At 33.3% G+C, this 19,461-nt stretch overlaps 1 long non-coding RNA gene and 1 pseudogene across 1 annotated transcript; one reads left to right on the plus strand and one right to left on the minus strand.

Moving 5' to 3' along the window:
- Positions 1 to 643: 643 nt before the first annotated feature.
- LOC137001387 (uncharacterized) lies at positions 644 to 2,568 on the plus strand. The gene is made up of 3 exons (XR_010891415.1): positions 644 to 1,551; positions 1,656 to 1,780; positions 1,873 to 2,568. It is a non-coding gene; the product is annotated as an uncharacterized lncRNA (long non-coding RNA).
- A 1,867-nt stretch (positions 2,569 to 4,435) lies between these two features.
- On the minus strand, positions 4,436 to 5,137 carry LOC105670647 (putative nuclease HARBI1; annotated as a pseudogene).
- Positions 5,138 to 19,461: the final 14,324 nt, after the last annotated feature.

The raw sequence follows: 19,461 nt of genomic DNA on the forward strand, positions 1-19,461 counted from the left end.
CTTCCATTTATATATGTTCTAATGGCTGGTTTATGTTTCGGTCTTAATCTTAATCTTAGTCTTAGTCTTAACTTAATCTTAAGGACTCGTTTATGCTTCCCTGGAAATTCGGACTACGCATGTGCAAATGTAACAAAACCTAATCACTAATTTATTTTTATAATTTGGATTTTTTTTATTCCAAACAACATCGAATTGTTGGACACATTCAATTAAATCAGCATCACTCATTTTCGTATTTTACAAAAATCGAAAACCATTATTTCGCGCGGTTTCGTGCTGCGTCGGACGTCAGACTTACCTCATTGGCCCGGCCTTAGGACATTAGGGACTAAAGTTAAAAGATGGGATCTTTCCAAGATTAAGATTAAGACTAAGATTAAGACTAGGGAAGTATAAACGCCCTTATGGCATTCTACGTTATCAACTCTTAAGATTAAGATTAAGACCGAAGCATAAACCGGCCATAAGCGTAGTACATTGGCAGAATGGCCGAGCTGTAAGGTATTTTTTCGATCGGCCAATAGACGGCGCCCATAAGGCACCAGGCGAGGTATCGAATCGCAAGAACTCGATTCTCGAATGATCGATGTGGCAGATCGATCCATGCGCGCGCTGCCGGATCCGCCGAAGGATCGAGAACGATCCAGAATCTTCCGCAGGAGCAAGATTATCCGGAGAGAAATTCGGTGAACCACTCTGTTCGGAACCGGCATAAAGATCAGCCGCGTTTATTGTATTAGAGTCGTCGATTATACCGAGAAACTAGAGTCGAACGATAGTCGAGATATTCTGTATTAGCTGATGGAAATAAAGGCCATTTGTTATACTGTTTAAAAGTAGTGATTTATTCATACATCTCAGCTACAAGTTTGCTTAAAGAACTAGTAGGATTTTTGTCCTGCCGTCTCGTGCCGTTTGTCGTCGAGAAAACTACTCGGAGAACTTTCAAATAGCGTTTTCGATTATACAGGATTTGAACGACCCAGGGTTGGTTAATGACGTCATTGCAACCTCTCCACCAATGAAAGACTTGCATTTATAGTAAAATAGTGATTGATCAACCCTGGGTCGTTCAAATCCTGTATAATCGAAAACGCTAAAAGCTAAGTAGAAGCGTGTAAAATGTCCCAGTGTTACCAACATTTTAAGAAATCTTATAATTTTAAATGATGGTAATACTTTTGATCATAACCTATAAATGTAATAATACAACGATACGAGAGAACGAGAGTACAAGATTGAAAATTGTGAAGCTCTATCTCTATAGATTTAATCTCAATAGATCATATTTTGGAAGTTAATGGTAAAATAAAACATTAAAAAATACAATAAAAAATATGCAATACAAATTTTATTACTTATTATTATCAATAAAACATTTGTTACATATTTTATTATATTTTTCAGAATTCACGTGCAAACATTGTAACAACGCAATTGCTTCATTGGATCATGTTTCTGATCATAGTTATTTCTTTGGAAAAGAAGTTTATATGCCGAATAATGTTTTATTTGCAGAAGTGGTTAGCAAATCTTGTTCGTATACGTGTAAGAAATAATATATAAATATTATATGAAATTAATTTTATATATTCAGAAAATCATACGTACCAATAATATTTTAGTTGACTTTTAATGTTTTTTTTTAATAGTAAATAATGTTTTATCATCTGAAGAAAGTTTTTCTCAAGGCCAAGATCAAGACCAAGACCAAGATCAAAACCAAAACCACGATCAAGATCAAGTTAAAGATCATAACAAAAAAGAATTAAACAAGGTACATTGCATTAAACACATAATTTAATGTAATTAACTTTTATTATTTGAAAATAATTTTAGTTGATAATACATCTTTTAATAATATTTTAGATGCAATATGGACTAAAAATAAAACACTTGCACTTTTAACATTAGATGAAGCAAATGTCAATATGCTAGATAATCCCAGAAGAAAAACAAAAATTTGGGCTGCAATTTCAAGAGGCTTACTCGATCTCAATATTAAAATAAATTTTATATAAATATTACTTTCATATTAATATTGCAAGAATTACAAATGTTATATTACTTATTTCTTTTCTTATTTCTTAGATGTCAAGTGATCAAGTCAGATGGAGTATGAATTATCTCATGAAAAAATATAAAGAATGTGTTGATAATAATTTAAAATCTGGAAGAAGTCCTATGTCTTTTGAATTCTTCAATGAAATGAAAAACATTTTTAGATGCAAGAAAGCTGCTGTTGCTACTTACTTAATATCAAGCAATTTACCCTTAAAAATAAGTAAAAACTCAAGTAATAAAATGGAAATTCAATCACACACATCAAAAAGACAAAAAATTAAAGATACTTCAGTTAATATTTCACCTAACACTTCAACTAATATTTCAACTAGTGCTTTAGCTAATAATTTAGTTAACATTTCAGCTAATACTTCAAAAAATATTAATTATGAAAATAAAGAAAGTGCGTGCGCTCGCATGAAAGTATCTTGTGAAATAAAATTTACAAGTACACAACCAAAAATTAATTTGAGAACTTGTGGTTAGAATATATGGAGAAAAAAGAAAAAAGACGCGAAGAGCGTGACGAAAATATATTAAAAGCAAAAAAAGAATCTTTAAAATTAAAAAAATATACAGAAATGCGCGAAAAAGAATTAGAAGTAAAAAAGACAGTTGCAATAAATAAAATAAAATCCAAAGAAAAAAGACATAACGAAATATTAGAGATAGAAAAACTAAAGTGCAATTTATTGAAAAAACTACTAAATGATAAAGAACATTTTAAGACTGATAGTTGTAACGGTGCAGCCCGCAAGCTGCATCGTTACGGCTACCGTCCATCGTCCGTAGCCCACCAAGGGCGCATCGAGCGCCGATAAAGCTTCATCAAAAACAACGGCGGTCAAGTGCCGAACGGACCCTCACATCCGACCGTTCCGAAATTCCGTTAGTGGGGGCCCGCCGCCGAAACCGCCGATGCTTGCCGATCCGAAGCCAATCGGCCGCCAGCCGGGTATAAAAGAGGCCCGGCTGTACGTCTTCTCACCAGATTTACTTATATGATCTGTGCACCAGATCCTGTTCGCTGCTAGACAGCGAACATCTCTCTACGAGCGTTCTCGTAGTCCGCCGAGTGTACTCGGCTTCTATGCCTTTTTCCAGCACACGAGCGTTCTCGTGTACCGCCGAGCGTCCTCGGTATTCTTGCCTCAGCATACGAGTGTTCTCGTATACCCGCCGAGCGTACTCGGCTCCTCTAGGCACCAATCTTCGTGCAGCGGGCATTCCCGTGTACCTAGCCGGATCGCCGTTCTAATTTCGCCTTCGTACGAGCGTCCTCGCACTCCCGCCGAGCGTACTCGGCCCCTCTAGGCACCGATCTTCGTGCAACGGGCATTTCCGTGTACCTAGCCGGATTGCCGTTCTAATTCCGTCTTCGTACGAACGTTCTCGTACTCCCGCCGAGCGTAATCGGCTTCATGATCCAAATATCGCGTTTCTTCGCCGGGATTGCAAATCGTAATCCGTCCGGCAGGCAAAACCGCGTCGACCAATCCGTGCCGCCGAGCAGTTCGCATCGATCTATTATTGAACGGAGACTCGCGACACTCTACGAACGCACTCACCGACAGGCGCTCCGTCGTGTGCCAACTATTACGACTCGATCACACGGCGCTTGTGACTCAGAATAAGCAAAGTTATTATTGTTTAATTTTCGAATACTTTTTAAATTATTTCTTTAATTTTTAATCATTAGTTATGATTTATAATATGTATGCACGAATACTTGAGATTATTTTTCATTTTTATTTTCTTTAAATTTTACATTGGGTGTTACATGATATAAAAGTTTGTGATATAAATAAATATTACTATAAATATTACTTTAAGTATAAGAAGAGAAACAAGAAGAGAAACAAGAAGAGAAATTAAAAATTATAAAAAAAATTTGAAGATTAAAATTATGTTTTATGTTTAAAAAGGATTATGTTTAGAAAGAGACTTAAAGATTAAGGATTATTATGTTTAAAAAGATTAAGAAGGATTATTTTATGTTTAAAAAGAGGCTTAAGGACATTTTTGTGTCTATAATTTAATATATTTTATAACATTATTATAATACATGTTTGTTATATGCCACTTGATAAAAGAAATAAAGAGTAGTATTTTTATATAAAAAAGAGATTACATATTTTTTTAACTTTATCTTTACATGTGTAACTACGATTTAAGAAAATAACTCGTTGAATAATATTGTTTTTCGATCCATCACGATTCTATTATCGACTTTTTCATTAATATTATCGACTACATCATCATTACAATCATTATCTTTATAATATTCATCAATGTCAATATCATTTTCATTTATACAATAATTGTGTAAAATACATGCAGCAATAACAACATCTGTAATAAAATTAATATGTCTGTATTCGGTAAAAAATTTTATGCGACGAAATCTTTCTTTTAATAAACCGAATGTTCTTTCAACAACTATTCTTGTTGATGATAACATGTAATTAAATTCTATTTGCTGGGGAGTTAAATGACCATTGTCATGAAATGGTGGCACAAGCCATGGCAATGATGGATATGCTGAATCACCAATTATGAAAGTATTTTGAGGAAATAACGTTTCTCTACTTTCATTTGCTGCATTATAAAGGAAAGATCTTCTTAAAACACGAGCATCATGTAAAGATCCAGGTTCACCATAATATACATTTGTAAATCGCATTTCAGAATCAACTACAGCTTGTAGATTTATAGAAAAATATTTTTTACGATTACAATAATTATTTGCATTTACAGCAGGTTTTTCTATGCATATGTGAGTGCAGTCAATTGTTCCTAACACTTTTGGAATTCCTCTTTTTAGAAAAAACTTATCGCATACAGTCCAAATATGATCATCTTCTGGCCATTTAATAATATCCATCTTAGTTAAAATCCAAGCGATTACTCGCCGAATAATTCTAAATACTGATGATATGGATACATCAAAGCGATCTGCAATTGTTCTTAATGGTTCTGTATTGGCCATGAACCATAAAAATATCAAAAAACTCAGCTTTCCTGAGATTGGTTTTCTTCCAAATGAATGTTGCGGAATAAGAGGAGATTGTCAATTTCATCTAAAATTATAATATTTATTCAGAATTATAATATTCATATATTATTTATATATCTTTTTTCTATTTCTAAATAAATGATTATAAATGTACTTTTCTTACGAATTAATTGATAAGCTATTCTTCTTGATAATCGCAAATGCTCTTTGAATTCTAAATCTGTCCAAGATTCTACAATTGCCAGGTAATTTTCAACCCTTGTTTTTTTCACTCCAGAAGTTAGATATTTCATTAAAGGAAAAAAAAGCACATCTTCTTCATCTGTCCAATTGCTTTCCGTCGAAGAATTACTTAATTCGCTAACATTACTGCTTATTGAAGTATCACTATCACTACTTATCTCAGCAGTTTCAAAGTAAATATAACCTTACGATTCATCATCTGCAATTCACATAAAAGTAAAATTAAAACAAAATTTAATCAAAATATATCCTCATTCAAAATTTGGTTAACTATAAAAATTAATTACAATAATTTTTTGTTATTACAATAATGTCAATCTCTTCTAATTTCGTTGTTACAATAATTACAATAATGTCAATCTCTCCTAGTAATAAAAATGGAGAACTATAATGCCCTCTACTGAGATTTTTTAGAAATTACATTTACACTTTATCGTTCCAACAAAAGTTTCACACGGTGTAACACAGTGCAATTTAGCGTGTTCTAGTTGGAAAACACTCATATATATTAATAACATTCTTTCTTTTAATTTACACTGTTGTGCTTTTGGTGGTAGGGCACAGGTTTGGGATCTGCCGAGGAGTTAGGCCGAGAATCCGGGAAATAATTCTTAGTTGCTTTGAATAAAACTAATCTTCCTTATATTTATTGGTCTCGTTATTTTACAAGTTTCCTTGTTAATAGATAACCCAGGTTCCGTTTCAGGAATCCTGGTCTTAGTTTTAGTTTCACGGAACCTCAAGTTACTCGTATTCGCTTCAGCGATTCGTTATAATTCGCGATCTTTTTAATTCGTGGTCCCGACGGACATACGTCCGTTCTGTTTAATTGCTAATTGTCGACCCGCCGTCGTGATCTCGCGACGGCGATTTTATAGTCGCGAAACTGCAATTGATTGTAGTTTTAAAGGTCTTTTTGATCGGACTTGCTGACGGATATAATTCATCAGCATTCTCGCGTTAAGAACGAATTAGGTTTTCATTTTCGCTGCGCGATTCTCCGGTGTCTCGCACGAGCCGGAAACGCACTGAATCGTCAGCGTTCTTATCTGATATCTTAATCTGATATGTAATAGATATTCTTATATAATTATATTTTATTAATATATATATTTTATTAATTAATAATTGGTTGTGGTTCTCTGGACCCACAACATCCTCCCTCCGTTGAGAAAAGAAAACGAGGAGATACGAGTTTTCGTAACCTTGAGACTCCATTTATTTATTCTAAAATGGACTTCGCTCTTTCCATAGTTTTATTCCTAACATAATCGCAAGTATTATGGCAATTACAACAGCTATGCTACTTGTTGTCATAGGATAGACAAATGCTCGTTCTGCGAATGGATTTTTTTAGATTGTCGTTAACATCTTTATTTATTTTCTCAAGTTTATCACTGAAGTCCATCAATCCTTTTGGATCTTGTATGATTTTTTTAAATTTTAGTCCTTGCAGTGGATTTTTCTTATTTTGTATACTCTGGTCTTTGCTAAATGTTAAATTGAAATTTGGTAAATAAGTTTGTATATTTGCGGTTTGCTCAGAGTTTTTTGTTTTTATTGTCATATCTGTTGCAATTACCTTACAGTTTTCTTTTAACGTTATTTTTCCTGTTCGCTTAATTACTACAACAGTTTCTTTATTACTTTTACAATGTATATATATTTGTTGTTCCTTAAGTGTAGAGTACACGTATTTGGCGTTCTTAATGCTATCCATAATGTTTGATTATTCTTAATATAACGCTTATTGCAATTATCTGTATTTTTTGTTATGTGTGAGTACGCTTATATTTTGCAAAGAGAATTCGTGTTTACAATATATATAGGACTATAGAGTTCGCATAAATATGAATTGTGTATATTGATACATTTATTTAAATTTTCTTTCGTTATTGTCATGTATGTCGGTCCGTCTGTACTTATCGCGATTATATGTTGATTCATTTCAGTGAAAACGAAAATATTGTCATGTATAGGTAATAAAATTATTTTTATTATTTTGTATTTAGAAAACGTTATCAAAGGGAATCGTAGTATAGTATAAATATTTGTATTGTCATAGTATGTGCTTGTGAAGTTCAAAAAACGACACTACTAAGTCAAGAAAAAAGTCTCTGGCAAAGTTCAGAAAATGACACTACTAAGTCTCTTATCCTGCGCGCACAAAGTCGATTTTTCGGGGGTTTGTAGCAACTAAAATATAAAAAATTTTACAAAAACACATAGTATATCCTTAATGGCGGCATCGCCACGTCTAATTTGAGCCAAAAAAAATTAAAATTGGTCCAGCCGTTCCGGAGATACAAGCGGTCAAAAAGTGAAGTTGGTAATGCAAAAATTAAGAAACGTCGTCTCCTTATTCTTCTCCTCTGTCCGCAGGAGCGAATAAAGAATTTACGGGGCCCAGGGTATTATCATTATCATTAAAATTTACGGGAATTTCTCGCACCAGGTGCCAATAGTCGACGAATTCGACTTTTACGAGTTGCGCTACGGGAATTCCACGCACCAGATCCCAAGGATCGACGAATTCGACTACCCCGAGTTGCGCTACGAGAATTCCTCGCACCAAGTGCCAAGGGTCGACGAATTCAACTTTCGCGAGTTGCGCTACGAGAATTTTTTGCACCAGGTGCCAAGAGTCGTCGAATTCGATTACCCCGAGTTGCGCTACGGGAATTCCTCGCACCAGGTGTCAAGGGTCGACGAATTCGACTTTTGCGAGTTGTGCTACAAGAATTTTTTGCACTAGGTGCAAAGGGTCGACGAATTCGACTTCTCCGAGTTGCGCTACGGGAATTCCTCGCACCAGGTGTCAAGGGTCGACGAATTCAACTTTCGTGAGTTGCGCTACGGGAATTTTTCGCACCAGGTGCCAAGGGTCGACCAATTCGATTTTTGGGAGTTGCGCTACGGGAATTCCTTGCACCAGGTCCCAAGAGTTGACGAACTCGAGTACCCCGAGTTGCGCTACGTGCATTTCTTGCACCAAGTGCCAAGGGTCAATGAATTCGACTTCCCCAAGTTGCACTATAAAAATTTCGCAAACATGAAAAAGAGAGAGAGAGATATGACATATTTTGATATAAAATCTAAAATTTTTTAAAATATTTAGTTATCGATAATCTTACCGTAATATTTTTATGCGCAGAATAATAAAACGAATCAATACGTGTAAAAAAACCCATTGTTATTTTGAAGAAAAAGTATGTAATTTACAATGTACTTTTTTTTAACAATTATGCGTTTTCTTTACCACTTCTCATTATTCTAATCATAAAAGTATTACGGTAAGATTATCCATAACTTAATATTTTAATTTAAAGAAATATTTTAATTTAAATTTTATATCGAAATATGTCAGATTAAGATATAAAATAACTCGCAGAGTATTAAAAAAAACTTCTGCAAAGTATGAAAAAGAAAATTATATCCTTTAATTTTGTTAATATTTTATTAACAAATAAACTGCCATGTAATAGAATTTTATTAGTATTAATGAACGAAGAAAATCTCATCGACGTTGACATCGATCCAGTCGCAAAACTTATAATATAAAATAATTTAGTTAATATGTTATTAAGTTAATATAAATGTTACATTCAAAATGTAGAAAAATAATTGAAAAATAATTTAAATTTTGTCACATAATTAATTTTGTACATTTCTGTACATTTTTATATTAACTTAATTACATATTAACTAAACTATTTTACATTATAACACGTCTTGCGTTTTATATAGCATTTAAGTCATGTGAAACAGATGTTTTATTAGTAATATTAGAAAATAACTAATTACATAAGTCTTTGCGTTTGATATCACAGTTACGTTATGTGAAACACAATAAGTGTCCTTTTGAAAGTTCTAACTTAATTATTTTATGTTTCATATGTCGCTGATTTGATATTATAGTTTATATCATAGTTTATATAAGTATTACATCCGAAATGTACAACAATAATTAAAAAATAATTTCAATTCTGTTACATAATTAATTTTGTACATTTATATTAACTTAATTACATATTAACTAAAATATTTCACATTATAACACAAGTATTGTGTTTCATATCACACTTATGTCCTGTGAAACAGATGTTTTATTGGTAATATTAAAAAATAACTAATAACATAAGTATTGCGTTTGATATCACAATTACGCTAGGTGAAACATAATAAGTGTCATTTTGAATGTTCTAACTTAATTATTTTATGTTTAACATGTCTTTGATATCATATCATAGTTTTTTTCGCATATTTTATAAAAATTTTAACATAACCGTGATATGAAGCAAAGATATTTCACATTCAGCTATCCATAACTTCATATCAATGGGGCAGTTAAATCAAAGACATGTTACAACTAAAAATAGTTTAGTTTGAATATTTGAAATAAAACACCTGTTTCATAGAATGTAAGTGTGATATGAAACAAAATACTTGTGTTAGAATGTAAAATAATTTAGTTAATATATAACTGACTTAATATAAATGTTACATTCAAAATGTGCAAAAACAATTGAAAAATAATTTCAATTCTGTCATCATTAATTTTATAAAACATTTATAAAAAAGTAGGTGATATAGCACAAAAATTCATAAATGGTAAGGTCTGGCCAAGTTCCAAAAAAGACACTCTAATATGTTTATATTTTTATAATTATCTAAATTTTTAATATATCACCAACATGAAAAGTAACTGATATATTTTTTAATAAATATTTTGTTATTTTAATTAAATTTTTTAAAATAAAATTTTGATCAGTTTTATTTATACATTTTATGTATATTTTATGTATATTTTACGTTTATTTTAAATTTGCACCTTGAATAATATATCAGTTACTTTTCATGTTGGTGATATATTAAAAATTTAGATAATTATCAAAATATAAACATATTGGAGTGTTTTTTTATAAAGCAAGCACATACTATCTATGTGCTGTATATTTTATGTATGTTTATTTTGAATTTGCATCTTGAATAATATATCAATTACTTTTCATGTTGGTGATATATTAAAAATTTAGATAATTATTAAAATATAAACATATTGGAGTGTCTTTTTTGGAACTTGGCCAGACCTTATCATTTATGAATTTTTGTGCTATATCACCTACTTTTTTATAAATGTACAAAATTAATTATGTGACAGAATTGAGATTATTTTTTAATTATTTTTGCACATTTCGGATTAACATTTGTATTGACTCAATTATATATTAACTAAATTATCTTACATTCTAACACAAGTATTTTGTATCACACTTACATTCTGTGAAACAGATGTTTTATTTCGAATATTCAAACTAAACTATTTTTTGTTGAAACATCTTTGATTTAACTGTCCCATTGATATGAAATCATGGATAGCTGATATAAAATATCATTGGTTTAATATTACGGTTGTTAAAATTTTTACAAAATATACGAAATAAAACTATAATATCAAATCAAAGACACGTTAAGCATAAAATAATTTAGTTGAAACATTCGAAATGACACTTATTATGTTTCACATAGCGTAATTGTGATATCAAACGCAATACTTATGTTATTATTAGTTATTTTATAATATTACCAATAAAACATCTGTTTCACAGAACACAAGTGTGATATGAAATAAAATACTTGTGTTATAATGTGAAATATTTTAGTTAATATGTAACTAAGTTAATATAAATGTACAAAATTAATTATGTAACAGAATTGAAATTATTTTTGCACATTTTGGATGTAACATTTATATTAAGTCAATTATATATGTATTAACTAAATTATTTTACATTTTAACACAAGTATTTTGTTTCATATCACACATACATTTTGCGAAACAGATGTTTTATTTCGAATATTGAAACTAAACTATTTATAGTTGTAATATGTCTTTGGTTTCACTGCCCCATTGATATGAAACCATAGATAGCTGATATGAAATATCTTTGGTTTGATATCACAGTTAAAATTTTACAATATGCAAAATAAAACTATGATATCAAATCAGAGACATGTTAAACATAAAATAATTTAGTTAAAACATTCGAAATGACACTTATTATGTTTCACATAACGTAATTATGATATCAAACGCGATTATGATATCAGACTTATGTAATTAGATATTTTCTAATATTACCAATAAAACATCTATTTCACATGACGTAAATGCAATATAAAACACAAAACGTATTATAATGTAAAATAATTTAGTTAATATGTAATTAAGTTAATGTAAAAATGTACTGAAATGTACAGAATTATTGAAATATACCATACAAATATGTATGGCCTTGAATTATTGAAATATTCAATAATTTAATTGAAAAATTATTTGAAATTTCCGTAGTGCAACTTGAGGAAGTCGAATTTGTTCACCCTTGGCACCTGGTGCGAGAAATTCACGTAGCGCAACTCGGGGTACTCGAATTTGTCGACTCTTGACACCTGGTGCGAGAAATTCCCGTAGCGCAACTCGCGAAAGTCAAATTCGTCGACCCTTGGCACCTGGTGCGAGGAATTCCCGTAGCACAACTCGGGCTAGTCGAACTCGTCGACTCTTGGCACCTGGTGCGAAAAATTCCTGTAGCGTAACTCGGGAAAATCGAAATCGTCGACTCTTGGCACTTGGTGCGAAAAATTCCCGTAGTGCAACTCCCGAAAGTCAAATTCGTCGACCCTTGGCACCTGGTGCGAGAAATTCACGTAGCGCGACTCCCGAAAGTCGAATTCGTCGACCTTTGGCACCTGGTGCGAAAATTTCCCGTAGCGCAACTCGGGGAAGTCGAAATCGTCGAGTCTTGGCACCTGGTGCAAGAAATTTCCGTAAATTATAAATAATACCCTGGGCCCCGCAAATTCTTCATTCGCCCCTGCGGACAGAGGAGAAGAAGGAGACGACGTTTCTTAATTAAAAATAAAAAACATCACTTTTTAACCGCATGTATCTCCGGAACGGCTGGACCGATTTTAATTTTTTTTGACCCATAATACTCGTGGCGATGCCACCTTTCAGGACAAACTATGTGTTTTTATAAAATTTTTTATATTTTAGTTGCTACAAACCCCTGAAAAGTCGACTTTGTGCGCGCAGGATAAGAGACTTAGTAGTGTCATTTTCTGAACTTTGCCAGAGACTTTTCCTGACTTAGTAGTGTCGTTTTTTGAACTTGGCCGGAGACACTACCGCGTCTCCTGATATTTGTATTGTCATAGTATGTGCTTGTGGTAATTAATTTTCTGATGGTATTCCATTCTTCTATTTTAAGTCCAAAGGGAAATTGTGTTCCTTCAGGCAAATGAGGTATCGCTTCTTTTAATTCGGAAATTATTTTTTCTACTGGTGTTATTTTTGGATTTAATATTTCGTTTTGTATATGTGTTAGAAAGTCAATAATATCTTGAACATCTCGTTGTAGATCAATCAAAATTGCGTTTATTATTGGAAAGTGTTTTAATATGTTTTCTCGTTTAATTTCATCCGCGATTCGATTGTAAATATTTTTTGTAGCGTTCTTTAATATTTCGTTATTATGTTCTAGTGTATCTTCTAGCTTATTTATGTGTGTAAGCATTACGTTTAATATTTTTATTTATGTTTTCGCGGCGTGTTGTGTTAATCGTTCGTTATTCTTTATCAAATGTAATTGTTCGTTAATATATTTCTTATCATCTGCGTCCATAATTCCAAATAGTTTTAGCGATACTACCTATTCCGTTAATTAATCCGCGTCGTTTGTTGGAAGGTTTTTTATAAACAGTATTTATTTGTTTTATTGATTCTGTCAATTAGTTAATGTTCTTTTCGATTATCAACTTCATGTTTCGGTATTGTGTTTCTGTAGATTTATTATTAATTTCGTTGCAAATCTCATTCGTATCTTGTATATTTTCCTTAATACGTTTAAATCTTATATTTATTGCCGTAATATCTAATTTTATTACTAGTTTCCATTTTGTTTCAATGAGATTTAGTTCTCCTATTTGTTCGTAATATAGCCCTGGCTCCCGTGAGAAGTATTCTATCTTGACTGGGGATATCGTTTCGGTTTTCACCTTGATTAATTCATCCTCCAGTATAGCGTACCTGGAAGTTTTATGCTACGTGTTATATTATATCAGTAGTGTAGGGTGTTAAGATAATTTTTCATATGTGCGTGTTCTGCATTTCGTCCTTTGGAAGGGTCTTATGATTCTCGCTACTGTGCGTCAGTTCTCGTTCGGTGTCTGATTTGTTACCGTATCTACCATTATCATGGAGTTCGAGAATCTAGTGGTTATTTTACGGTCTGAGACCGATAATAGGGTACTGATGCAGCGAGAATTTTCTCTTGCGGAGATATTGAAAGAGTTGGTGCCTGCCTTCGTGCAAAGTTCTCCTGAGAAACTTGTCATACGGCGACAAAGGATGGCCCTTTGTCGTCAGTTCCTTGTTGGGCTGCGCCGTGCTGTATCGCGGCAATTTTGGCCGTTTAATGGTCGCCGTCGCCGGATTGGACATTTGCAGTGACGACGTGTCACGTTACTGATTACGGAGATGACCTGTGTTCTCAACCGGGTGCAGTGGCTCGCGGAGGAGGAAAGCGAGAATGAAAAATATCCCGATTCTCTATAATGCGGTAAGTGTGATTTAGTTTTCAATAAAATGCTTAATGCGGTTTGCATGCACCAGCATTGTTTTTCGCCCCTTTTTAATAATGTAGTTAACGCTTGATTTTTTCTGGATTACTACGTAAGGTCCTGTCCATAACGCGTCGAGTTGTTTCGAGCGTCCTCGTCTTAGTGTTTCGTCGTATAATAATATTTTATCTCCTGCTTTGAATGTGCTTACTTGAGTCTTTTTATCATAATAATCTTTAGCTTAAATCTTTTTCTCCTTTAAGTTTTCTTTTGCCACTTGGTGTGCGGCTTTTAATTTTTCTCTTAATTCTGCGGCGTAATTATCGTATGTATAGCTAGCTTTCGGTGGATAGGATAATGCTGTCGGAAGCGTTGCTTGATGTCCGTATATTAATTCGTACGGAGTATAAATTGTCGCGGTGTGCGGTGTTGTATTATACGTGAACATCGCGTAAGGTATCCACTCATCCCAATCTGTTTGATCGGAGTTAATATAATACCGTAAATATTCTGCTAACGTTCTATGTGATCGTTCGAATGCTTCGTTGCTTTCCGGATGGTATGCAGTTGTTTGTATTTTTTCTATTTTTAGTAATTTGCATACGTTTTTAAATATTTCGCTTACGAAGTTGGTACCTTGGTCTGTTAATATTTTTTCGGATATTCTGTATTCTAATATTATTTTCGTCACAAATTCTTTAGCTATTGTGTTAGCTTCTTGATTAGTAATTGGTATAGCTTTACTAAATTTAGTCAGATTATCTTGAAAAGTTAGAATATATTTATTTCCGTTATCAGTAATTGTCAGTGGCCCTACAATATCGAGAGCGCATTTTTCAAAAGGTTTCTTTGGTGTATCAGTGATTATTAACGGTGCCTTTGTTCGTCGTGATAATTTATTTTTCTGGCATAAGCCACATTTGGCTATATAATTTTCAACATCTTTGATTAGTCCCTTTCAATTATGCTTTAAGCGTATGCGATTAATTGTTCTTTCTTTTCCTTGATGCCCTCCTATAGGTGCATCGTGATATTCGTAAAGTATGCGTCGTTTTTTTTCTTCGCTATATATTTTAAGTGCATCGTTATCTTCTTCCTTTTGGAACGTAAAAATTTTTTTGGCCACATTGCGACTTAATACGTTTGCATTTGTATTAGATTTCCCTGACTTATAAATGATTTTGTAATCGTATTCTTCTAATTTTAATCTCTAACGGATTAATCTTGATCCCGGATCGGTTACATTAAATAGCCATACGAGTGGTTTATGATCCGTAACTATTTTGAATTTAGTCCCGTATAAGTATGGTCGGAAATGTTTTACTGCCCATACTATAGCTAGTAATTCTTTTTCTGTCGTATTATAATTTTGCTCGAGAGAGTATTCGGATGGCGTATGTTATAGGACGGTCGTGTCCTATTAGGCCTTGTGATATTATAGCTCCCAAGGCGTAATCTGATGCGTCGGTAGTTAATACAAATTTTCATTAAAGTCCGGATATTTAAGGATTGGTGCCATTATTAATTTTTCTTTAAAGATATCAAACGCGGTTTGTTGTTCATTTTGTTGCGCCTACTATGGTAGCGGTAGGCGCTGCGTAAAGATTCGGGATTCGCCGTGCTGGTCAAGGGAGCTTTACTCGGGAGTCAAAGCAATTATCTGTTTCTCAGTAAATAAGTTATTATTATATTACCTTTGTTTAGTATTCATTTATTATGCTTTACACTTCACTCACACGGCGACCGTATCACTGCGGTTACGCGTGTACGCGGCGTGTCGTGCTTCGTCCGGAACTTTACAGATAAAATAACCCGCGGCGCCTTGTGTGCCGCCTTTATTTATATGGATCAGTATTCGCAACACAATGAGACTTGAACTATATCGGTCCATTGTATTACCAAAATGCTGATCTGTTTAACCTACTTTAGACACAAGTGACACTCGGGCTTCTAAGAACGAGTCATCAGTGCCTAATTGTTTAATAATTAAATAACTTTTGTAACATGATTCTCGAGAAGTGGCCTTGATTAATGGCCTTCTAAATGTTTATTATTGTTGTTGCCTAATTAACCTATAATTATAACGTTGTGGTCTTTCGACACACAACAATTTGTCCATTCAAATCTTATTTCTTTTTTCGTTAATTTGGTTAGCGGTTTAGCGATCTTAGAAAATCTTCAATAAATCTTTGATAATATCCCGCGAGTCCGATAAAAAATTGTATGTCTTTTACTTTCCGCGGTACCGGAAAATTTTTTACCGCCTTTAATTTTTTTGGATCGGGCATGATCCCGTCTTCTGTTATTACGTGCCCAAGATAAGTAACTTCCTTCCTAAGAAACTCGCATTTATCGGGTTGTAATTTGAGATTGTTGGTTCGTATTCTTCGCAACACATCTTCTAATCTACGGTTGTGCTCTTGGAGACTGGCTCCGTATATCACTATGTCACCGAGATATACTAGGCACTTTATTCCTTGTACACCTGTTAGAACTGTATTCATTAGGCGTTGAAAAGTTGCGTGCGCGTTTTTTAATCCAAAGGGCATTCTATTAAATTCATAGTGCCCATGTGGCGTAGAGAATGCAGTTTTCTCTTTATCTTTGCCGGCCATTGGTATTTGGTGATACCCTGACGCTAAGTCTAACGCCAAAAAATATTTCGAATTTCCTAATTGATCGAGTATATCCGTAATATTAGGTAATGGTAATGAATCTCCGATTGTTAGATCGTTTAGTTTCCGGAAATCTACGACTACACGTAATTTTGCCTTTCCTGAAGCGTCTGTCTTTTTTGGCACCACTAGCAATGGAGCAGTCCATTGGCTATTGCTCGGCTGAATAATTTTATTTTTTAGCATTTCCTGCACTTGTCGATTTACCTCTGTCTTATGTTTCTCGGGCAAGCGATAAGGTCGAGTGTTAACCGGTGCTGAATCGGCACGCATCGCTATCTCATGTTTCGTGGCCGCGGTAGCTGTCAGTGGTTCTCCTTCTAGATGAAATATTATACATCATCAAAATCTTCGCAGATTTTAAGTAAGGTTTTTCGCTCTTCGTTATTTAAGTGATCAAGACGAAGCGCCTCTTTAATTCGTTGCGTGACAAGGGAATTTCCTTTGGTATATACGTTTGAGCTATTAATATCTCGGTATTTCCTTCTGTCTTTACTTCTTCAATTTCTACTACTGGAGCTTGCATTTCTATTTTAGTTTCGGTAGTATTTATTATGCTAATCGGACAACTATTATTTTTTGGCTTGACTAGGCAATTTTCGATAAATATTCCTGGTCTAGTTTCCACTGCTTGGATTATTTCTGCTGTGTTTTCTTTAGTTATGGCTGTTATAATAGTTTCGCTTCTAGCTTCTAAAGTAAATTTTTTGCATGGGAAAAGCGTAAATAAATTTTTATCGATGCGTAGTTTTTTAGTAGTATAATCCCAAGATGCTTGATATTTTTGTAAGAAGTCGGCTCCGAGGATTCCGTAATATTTAATAGGAAAGTCGTCTTTTATCACGTTTAATTCGTGTTTAACATCTCTTGTTTTTAATGGAATAGTTGCTTGCATTACGCCTATAGTATTTGCTTTGTGTCCTGTTGTGCCAATGATTGTTATCTTTTTATCGTATATTATGGTTTCATCTTTCAATTTATTTAATTTTATTAGATTCATGGTAGCTCCTGTGTCGATCAACATGTTTATGTTATCGTCAATCACTTCATTTATGAGTAGTGAAATCAGATCGAGCTCAATGTGTGCATGGTTTATCTCAGTGCTCGGAATTAGTCTGAACATTTCAGCCGATTTCCGTGGTATACGCCTCCTTTCCTCTCCTTACCGCGCGCGCCGCAACCGCTAGGGCCAGCGCCGCCGAGCGTTAGGAGCGGCACAATCCGATTATGAGTGGGTTCTTCTCCCTATTTATTAAAATTTAAAAAAATTTATTAAAATTTATTAAAAATAAATTTTTTATTTTTAAATTTATTAAGTGAAAATATTTCAATAGATTTCCACGTCACCCATGAGGTACTATTGCTGACGCGTTTTTTTTCAAGTGGTTTCCCCAGTAGGCCTACTCCTAGACCTACACCTAGACCTAGACCTAGACCTTCAAGGTCACGGTCAAGGTCATATTCCGATGTAAAATTTTCCGCTCTTTCTGAATCTACGATGAAAAATGGGGGTTCCTATTTAAAAAAATAGACTTGACCTTCATATGACTTTCAAGGTCACAGTCAAGGTCATATTCCGATGTAAAATTTTCCGCTCTTTCTGAATCTACGATGAAAAATGGGGGTTCCTATTATAAAAAATGGACTTGACCTTCATATGACCTTCAAGGTCACGGTCAAGGTCAAATCCAAGGTCACCATTGAAAAGCCAGAGAAATTTCCTAAAACTTTTGTATTTAACATTTTTTCGTAAAATGCCTTCCTCAAAACTTATTCGGGGGTTTCCATACTTTTGCCTCACCCTGTATATATATCACCATCGACTCACAATCAGTCATCTTATATTCCAAATTCATATCCCTCTTATCCTCCATATCCGTATTATAGATAAAAGTATTATGAAAAAAGTTTTTTGTATTATGACTTTGCTGCAAAATGATATATGAGTGGTGGCATATAGATTGGTACCAACATATCCAGATGTTATATTTTGCTATGTGTTTCTTTATTTTTCACAATTTTTCACAATTAATCTTGCGGTTTTTGCACAATTTATGTGCATTTATGTTAGTTTAAAATAGATCTGCTTTTTTTTTCTTCAATTTGCCGCAGTCTTGTTAAAAATTTTGTAATACTTTTCTTTTGGTTTTTAATTTGCTTTTCACATTGTGCTTTTTCCACAATTTACTGTGTCCAAAATTTTTTTTTTTTTGTAAAATGTGATACACATAATAGTGCAATGTAATAAGTATGATTTATTTTTATAAAGGTTTTGTATTCGCAGTAAAAACAGTAATTTGTGTTTTTTACTTAGTTTATATGATGTATATTGCTGTATTCTAATACATAATACATGTACGATACTTATGATTTTGTAATTTATAAATTTTGAGACTTATATTAATAAATTATCTAAATAAATATCACAATTAATTTTATTATTAGAATAAATAAATTTATAAAAATTATGGTTATAAAAAGAATAAAAACAATCGTACTACCAAAAAATAAATTTTATTCCTATCCTTTCTATTACCATCTTTTGTAATAGCAAGAGTTGTAACAATTTTTTTATTCTCTCTCTCTCTCTCTCTCTCTCTCTCTCTCTCTCTCTCTCTCTCTCTCTCTCTCTCTCTCTCTCTCTCTCTCTCTCTCTCTCTCTCTCTCTCTCTCTCTCTCTCTCTCTCTCTCTCTCTCTCTCTCTCTCTCTCTCTCTCTCTCTCTCTCTCTCTCTCTCTCTCTCTCTCTCTCTCTCTCTCTCTCTCTCTCTCTCTCTCTCTCTCTCTCTCTCTCTCTCTCTCTCTCTCTCTCTCTCTCTCTCTCTCTCTCTCTCTCTCT

Source organism: Linepithema humile, chromosome 8 (assembly GCF_040581485.1).
Source record: "Linepithema humile isolate Giens D197 chromosome 8, Lhum_UNIL_v1.0, whole genome shotgun sequence".
Lineage (NCBI taxonomy): Eukaryota > Metazoa > Arthropoda > Insecta > Hymenoptera > Formicidae > Linepithema > Linepithema humile.